This window comes from Poecilia latipinna, unplaced genomic scaffold (genome assembly GCF_001443285.1).
Source record: "Poecilia latipinna isolate Pla-1442-1.1 unplaced genomic scaffold, P_latipinna-1.0 Scaffold270, whole genome shotgun sequence".
Lineage (NCBI taxonomy): Eukaryota > Metazoa > Chordata > Actinopteri > Cyprinodontiformes > Poeciliidae > Poecilia > Poecilia latipinna.
This window is the reverse complement of record NW_015112886.1, coordinates 647,473-655,578: the sequence shown is the minus strand read 5'-3', so window position 1 is coordinate 655,578 and position 8,106 is coordinate 647,473.

Below are 8,106 nucleotides of genomic sequence, written 5' to 3'. Positions count from 1 at the left end.
CGGTTGGCAGAACACTGAGAACGCTGACGCTATTGCGCCCTCTACTGCGCATGCGGGACACTTTCAGTTGGTTTGCCCGTTCACGCCCGTTCAGCAGTGACATACAGGTCGCATATGTTTGGAAGTGTGAATAGTCACTGCAAAAAAAAAAAAAAAAAAAAATCAAATTTGACAAAAAATCGGAATTGGGTCACTTCAAGCGGGTTGAACGCAACCCTAGTTAGCCAGAAACTGAAAGAGTTACAGTACCTTCTGGCTCAGTATCTAGGTTTGGCTAATGAACAGGCTAACATTAGCTTGTCAAGCTTCCAACATTACTTTTCAAAGATGGAAGGACAGTAAATATTTTTTTACATTTACTTTGTAGCTACAGCTAAATTTAAACTGTATTTATTTTATTTGACTTCAGGAAACAGTTTTTAAGCCCCTGCACTTATTTTGAATTTCATCATGGAATTTAACATTTGGAGTTTGATTTGGAATAAAAACTTGTTCCTAAAAATATCCACAGCTAACAATGACTCAAAGTTAGAAATATTACATTATAAAAGAAAACTGATTAAATAAAGTCGTATTATTTTAGTTCATGATCGCCATACTGAGCTGTCATGAGTCTTTCACTTTTTAAAAAAAATAATGAGTCATACCTGATCTATATTTAAACAGAGCATGCAGGTGTGGCTACATACAAGTGAGATAGAAAAACAAACATCAATTTTGTCTTCTCAAAGGTGAAAAATTATTTTTGTGCAACCTGGGATTGAAGCCAAACTACAGCCTACTCTGCAATCCTGCATGTAGCAGATAAGGTGGAGAAAAATAGATAAATGAAGCAGCTTTTTTTCTTTTCAGGAGACTTGTGATTTCTAAAGTGGTCAACATATTTACACAAGCACCATGCGCACATGATCGGGGCTTTTCTTCCTTAAACAGGTTAGTCAAAACCACATGGGTTCAGGCAAATAAATGACTCGCATGATCACTGCTGGAATGACGGGGAAATCTGATTAGGACATCAGCCTTTCACCAACTGTGCAACCAAAGTTTTTTCTGTTTCTCCAAGTATGAATAAAGTTGTCTTTTTACTGCATCACATGTACTTTAACTTAGGCCATTTATAAAAATTACATCCATGCGCACCATGTGATTCTGATGGTATAAATTTTGCACAGTCTCCAGGTTGTAATGCGTTAGTTTAGCTCGTTTTTCTCCCGACTCACTGCCATATAAACACAGAAATAAACAAAACAAAAAAGAGAGAGAAAATCAGCCTGCTTGGACAAATCAGGCACCATTTCTTACCGGTTTGATATCAATAATTTCATATAATTTGATAACCTAGTCAATGTATACTGATTCCAATTATTATCTACCAGCTTCAGGTTGCTTATTATCAACTGAAAAGAAATGTGGCAATGTGTCTCAAATAAATATAATCTACAAAGACATAGTCACTAAGTTATTTTGCTTTGATACGAGGTTATCATATTTCATAAGGATTGATCGATAAAAAGTGGGATTAGGATCACAATAAAAATGAGCGCCAAGATAAAAGTTTCAGAGAAAAAAACACAGTTAAATAAAAGACAGATTTGAGTTTTGTTATTATTATTTATCTAAATAAATAAAAAATAAATAATTGATTACTTTTCTTATTTGTTAAATATTAATTTATTAATGGGAGGTAATAAATTAATATTATTGATTTATCTGTGATATGATTTAATTTATTGGTGTTATTTATAGTTGATCAATAAATTCATAAATGACTAAAAGAGATGATTGATGGATCCTGATCAATGATGGATGGAGAATAAAAATCAAACCATATATAAATACTTTTCTGTGACACAGAGAGAGGCAGCTCTGTAACTTTTTGACTGTTTTTGAAGAAAAAAAAAATCAATGTTTTACTAAAATTTTAGGAAGAAATTTGAAGCAAAGTCTGTTGCTAATTGTAGTTTTTAAAGAGAAGCTGGAATCAGACAAACAGGAATCAGCAGGTCAGAGATTCAAGGAATATTGTTGATCAAAAACCGGCCAGAAAATCTCTTGACCTCTGCCCTTCCACTTCTTACACATATTGAAAAAACAACAACGGTTGGGACATTTCGTCCCAAGTAATGGACAAAGTCTCCACTCTCAAAAAGGAGAAGTCTTTATTTTTGTGACTGAGAAGTCTTCCGCTTGATGAAAACATTTAAGCAAATATGTTAAAAGAAAAACAACAACAACAGAGGTTTCAGGAACATGCCGCTTTTCTGATGGGAAGAGTCAAGAGAAGCACTTGTGTACTTGTGCAATATGTAAGTGAGTGGCAGCTCTGTTCTGTTACCACTGATCTCTGATGCAGACAGCCTGCATTGTTGGACTGGCTTTTCGTATTCTGACGCAATCGCTGGCACGGTGACATCACGAGTGTAAGTGTTTACGCCTGTTGCCTGGGACGGATCATAATGGCCGTTACTGAGCTTCACATACCAACACAGCATTACTGCTCCTTGTTGCTCCTGCTTCCAGCACACAGGGCTGGGCGTCCTAAAGGAACATCAAGCATCCGGAGAATCTCCAAGAGCACTTTATGTATAAGATAAATCCTCCAAACAATTGTTTATTTAACAGAGGAAAAGAGGAGAAAAGATATTTGCTCTTAGATGGTCATAAGTAATACTGAGAGAAAGGGAAAAAAAAAAAAAAAACAGGACAAGTTGATATTTTAGGAAATAGTTGGACATGCGCTCCTAGGTCTGAGGAATTTTAATAAACTTTGGCAAACTTTAATTGCATGAAAGTTCGAGAACAGGTTGTAATGTTCACTATCGAAAACAACCAGGGAAGTTTAGTTAAAAAAAAATTGGCTGAAAGGAGAGTTATCAAAAAGAAAATCTGCATGATTGCCATCGAGATGCTGAGTTTTCTTTTGAAGACTGCTCACTAAAGGACTTAGATGGACTGTAAAGGTATTTACACTTAGAGATTCCTCATTAAAGAAGCATAATTTATTTAGAAGTTGCTTTATATGCTTTCATAATGCATCAAACACAATGACTTTCTTATAGTGTGCAGCAACAGGCAAACACATTTTCCCCTTGAAACACAAACCTTAATGTTTGTTAAATGGGATTTCATGTAGTAGACCAACACAAAGTTGGAAAACAGAAGTGCTTTTTGCTGTATCCCCACAGCATAATGGTGCCACCTCTATGTTTTGCTGTGGAAATGGTGTGTTTAAAGTGATATACAGGGTTTAATTTTGAAGCTATACCAAAAAGTTGTTTTTTCCTCATCTGACAAAAGACATCCTTTCTGTGAACCCTTCAGACATTGACCGCGGTGCTGCTACTAAGAATCTAACATTCTCTTTCACTGGATGATACGTTTGGCCTTGTCTTTCTGTGTTTCACCCGTGTCTCTCTCCTGGCAGACAAAACTTTAGCTGGGACTAACTGCATGAACTCTTTTTATCCTACAACACCTTGAAAACTGGCTGGTGAAGGAGCTACCACTGACAATAACTCTTTACCTTTTGTTAAATTACAAAGAAAATACTTCTAGAACAGCACATCCGTGTTTCTTACTCTGTGTATGTGTGTGTGTGTGTGTGTCTGTGTGTGAGGTTTCTTTTTGTAAACTGGGGGTTTCCTCTCCACTGTCGACACAAACATGATTGGTATGAGGGATTGCCACAAAGTCAACCGCAATATGTAAGCCACAGTCCACTGTCAACACAAGTTTCTCCAGAAGGAGCGAATGTTGTAAAGTCCATCATTCGAACCAGTGGTTTCCTTAGATTTTCCATTTTTAAATAATAAACTGAACTTGCCATCAAAGAACACATGTAATCTTCTTGCATGTGTAATCCGTCTTTGTGATCGGATTGAATTGATTTCTTTTTGTAACGTGCCTTGAGATGATGTTTGTTATGAAATGGCACTAAATAAATACACTAAATTATTTTCACTTTTTTCAAAAAAAAAAAAAAAAAAAAACAGGGTTGGAAAACCACGTATGATTGCCCTTCCACTTCACATTTATGTTCTACTTCATGTTGGAGTCACATTCAACTGAAGTTTCTGACAGAGAAAAATGTAGAAAAGTCCCGGGGGGCGTAAATATTTTTATAAGGTGCTGCACATTGGAGCAGAAGCCTTTATTAATTCGCTCTGTGTGCTGAAACCCTCCACTGCCTGTTTGTGCCCTCAAGGCACAAATAGACGGTTATCAGGGCTGTGCAGTGCCAACACATTCAACGGGCCCTATACGACCAAACCACATTTGAATAAAACCATCAGCTGGTCGCTGTGCCCATACTCTGCAGAGAGCGTTGAATGTGTTCACCTTGACGTCTAACACAAAAATAACATCCTTGTTTGGGCGCCATGAACTGATGCAGTCAGTACTGATTGAATAAATTCAGTGCATCTGATGCAAATGTTATATTTATGGCTGAGCAGTAACCAGCAGGTGACTGTTGGTTATTTTTACTTAGTCAAAGACTGGTGGCAATAAAAGCACTAACATCTCTCATAGACTATTACTGATTTAAGATATTTTTCCTCAGATTCAGACACGACACTGAAACCGATCCCGGTCTGGTTCTAGTTGGAAACGAGTGGGATTTGTCACATGTAGATACAGTGTTGACTACTGCTAATAACATGTTGACAAAAGCATTTGTTTGATGTACAGAAACACTAAAGGAATGCAATCACGAGTAGAGATTCTCATACTATTTGTGAATCTGATTAAACGTGAAACTCTCTAACGTGCAAACTAGACGAGTTTACTAATGTTGGACTCTAAACTCGGCACATCCCCAGAAAATTTGACTTTCCAAGAAAAAATGCCAGCTTTTTTATGTTTGCTATTTCTGATTTGGATCACAGAAACAACAGTTTCCAATTACAAATCAAACATGACATTAAACAAATCAGTTGCTGGTTGTGGACTAGAAGCAGACAGTGCATGCACAAAACTTTCATTGGTGTGAGTAAATGTGGATGGATGCACTGTTGCTCAGGCAAGTCAAAGGATGTGAAGAAGTGACCAGGAAGCCTCATGCAAACTCTACAGGTAGCATAATTTGTTGTCATTTTTTGCACCACAGATACTTCATGCAAGAGTACCAGAGTAATTGGGTTTTCTTGGCAGTGTGGACTAAGGCTCCCCTACCTGGCTAACCGAAAGAGGGCTACTGAGTCTTATCCTCATTTGTAAGAAAGACGAGCTTTGTTGAGTGGGAATATTCTTTGTTTTCTATTTTAAACAGCGGTACTTTTATCAACATTTTTACAAAACAGCTTCTTGAGTCACACTTAAGTTATAATATTACTTTCGATTGCCCTCTTGACTTTTCCATAGTTCTTGTGCAATACTCGGTGTGTCTTTTAAAAGTTTGTCTTTCAAGACTGGCTGCTTTTCAGATCCTCACCCACTTCTTTTATCTAACCACCTTCAGAAGCAATACTTTTCAGAAGAATGGCTTCTGAAGATGGCTAGATCTTCAATGAATCACTTATCTCAGACACTTCTGTTGGATTACAAGCAATCCATCTTTTCATCAACCTCTCAGAAAGACAAATGTGTAACAGCTGTACCATCTGGCATCTGCCCCGCGGAGTTCAGGTGTAGCAGCATGGCAGAGGCGGATATTGTCATATTTACACAAGCAACTCTTTCTTAAAAAGTTTTAGGGGTAGTTTTGCTATACCATACCTTTGAGTTTTTCTTGTGTAATATTTCTGACTACTCTAACCATGGAAAGTAACTTTTAATTACATGTGTTCTCGAATGAAGACCAAGCTTGTTTTACCCAAAAATGCACCAGACACACCCCTATAATTTATGTTAAAGTGATACCTCTTCGTCATTTAAATCTATTGTCCTTCTGCTGTGCCTAATGTGCCATTTGGAGGTCAAGTGAATATATGGTAAACCATTTTATTTTATAACCATTTTATTACTAGAGGTACCTTAGCCTCTCTTAACACATGTTCATTGGTTTAATTAGACATAAGTTGAAAAAATGGATTTGGAAGCCAATTTCTTCTGCCTGAATTTGTTATTATGAAATTATTTTATGTATTTGTACTTCTCTTTCTTTTTTACTAGTCGTACTTGAATTTTGTTTTACTTTTACTTGAGTTAAAATATGTTCAAATAGTGCAACGTTTAAGTGCTCTACCCACCTTACTTTAGAATGGGAGCAGGGTAAACAATACCCTCCCGCCATAACTGTATTTAATTACATTTCAGAAGCTACTCACCAATAGAAAGGGACACCAATGAATGTGAAAACACAGAGTGAGTTTCTATCAGATCCTCAGCCATCTGTGGATGTCGGAAAAAGCTGAAACGACAAACACAGGTTCCAATAAGCGCAATTTAAAGCTGAAACTGAGAGACTTTGGGGAATCCAAATATTTCTGTGCCATGCATGTGTAAAATTCCTTCTGCACCACGTCAGTCTCTTTAAGTGGAATAACGGGAATATCTAGAGCCGCAAATCCGATTTAGCGACAACATGCATGGCAGAGATGCTAAACTATTGCGAGTTTTAAACGCTACTTGAAAAACTTACCAAAGCACAGCCCAGATCGCCGTGATAAAGCTGTGCACGAAGGATGTGGAGATATTTCTCCATTTCCACGAATTCCTGCTGGCTGACTCCGGGATGTGAAGCCTGCCGATCCCTGCGTTCACCAGCTTGAACAGGGCCACCGAGCTCCCGGTGGTTAAAATCACAGAGCTGAGCTCCATGGCTGAGATGCTGGTAGATGTTGCGAGGGTGATGATTCAACAGGCCAAAGCAGTCCACGGTGAGTGAGAGCGGCGTGAAGGCGGCGGGAGCCAACCACAGATCCACGGGCCAGACAGACGGACGACACAGAGAGATATTTTGGAGACCCGGAGCCAACGAGATCACGTTAACATGCCGCTTGTTGCCTGGCATTCACTGCTCACTGGGAATATTGGGTGGAGGGTTGCAGAAATCACACGATTACCGTGAAAAGAGAAAACGTGGAGGAGTGGGTTACATAAAATGATCCCCCGCTGATGGCAGGCTGGTGTTCCTCTGAAGAAGCGCTCCCTGTCCACAGGTAGAACCGATGAATGTAGGTGTGAAGCCGTGATGACAGTTGTGAAACCGCCCTTTTGTAAAACCTCTCCCCTCTTCAGCTTGTGTAACTTTTTGACATCAACAGAAACCAGGCAGCGGCCACACGCCCCGCCCTACTATAAAGGGGCGTGGCTTCTGGCGCGCTTCACATGTTGTGTTGCGTTCACGTACAGTGGGAAACAACAAACATCAATTACACAAGCTCAACCAAGTTGAAAAAAAAAAAAAAATAGAAGACATTTTTAGTTTCGCCAAACCCTGCAGTTGGCAGGTACCCTGTAATTTTTCAAGTCGGCAAAATTATTGTTTATAGTAAGAAAAATAATGTGATACCTCTTCTTCCAGCCTTAAATGACTGTTCTTTTCCTTATTTTCTTTGGTCACCAAGCCATGTTGTGTAGAGAATGTGATAGGCTGATGTTGATCTATGGAAAAGATTTGTATTTGGTACAAAATTAAAATACCACATTTCAACAGGCAGAGCATGGCGTTCAAGTTAAAAACAAGAGCATCTCTTCTTCTCAAAGTAGATTACTGAGATGTTATTTAAAGTACAATTCATGATTTATGATTTTTTTCTTACTATTTGTGAATAAGTGCATTTTTGTACACTGATAACAGATTTCTAAAAGCATAATTTGGTTGGATAGCTTTGTGTCTTTTTGTTTTTCTTTTTTTAATGAATTAAAAGCACAATTTATATGTATTTGAAAACTGCATACACTCTATCATCACAAATATGGATATAGATCTCTATGATTGATTGCAAAATTACCTACTCAATTGTGCATTACAGGTATTTGTGGATTTTTTAAGATTATTTCAAATATGTGTCATGCTTTGGTTACATGACATTTGTCCTTGAACTGTGAGAAAATGTGTCAACATTGCCTCTTATCTAATATCATCTTTATCAGCTAAAATGGCTTTATACATAACATGTAACCTACATGAAAGACATGCCTGTTACCTAATATCTTTCTACT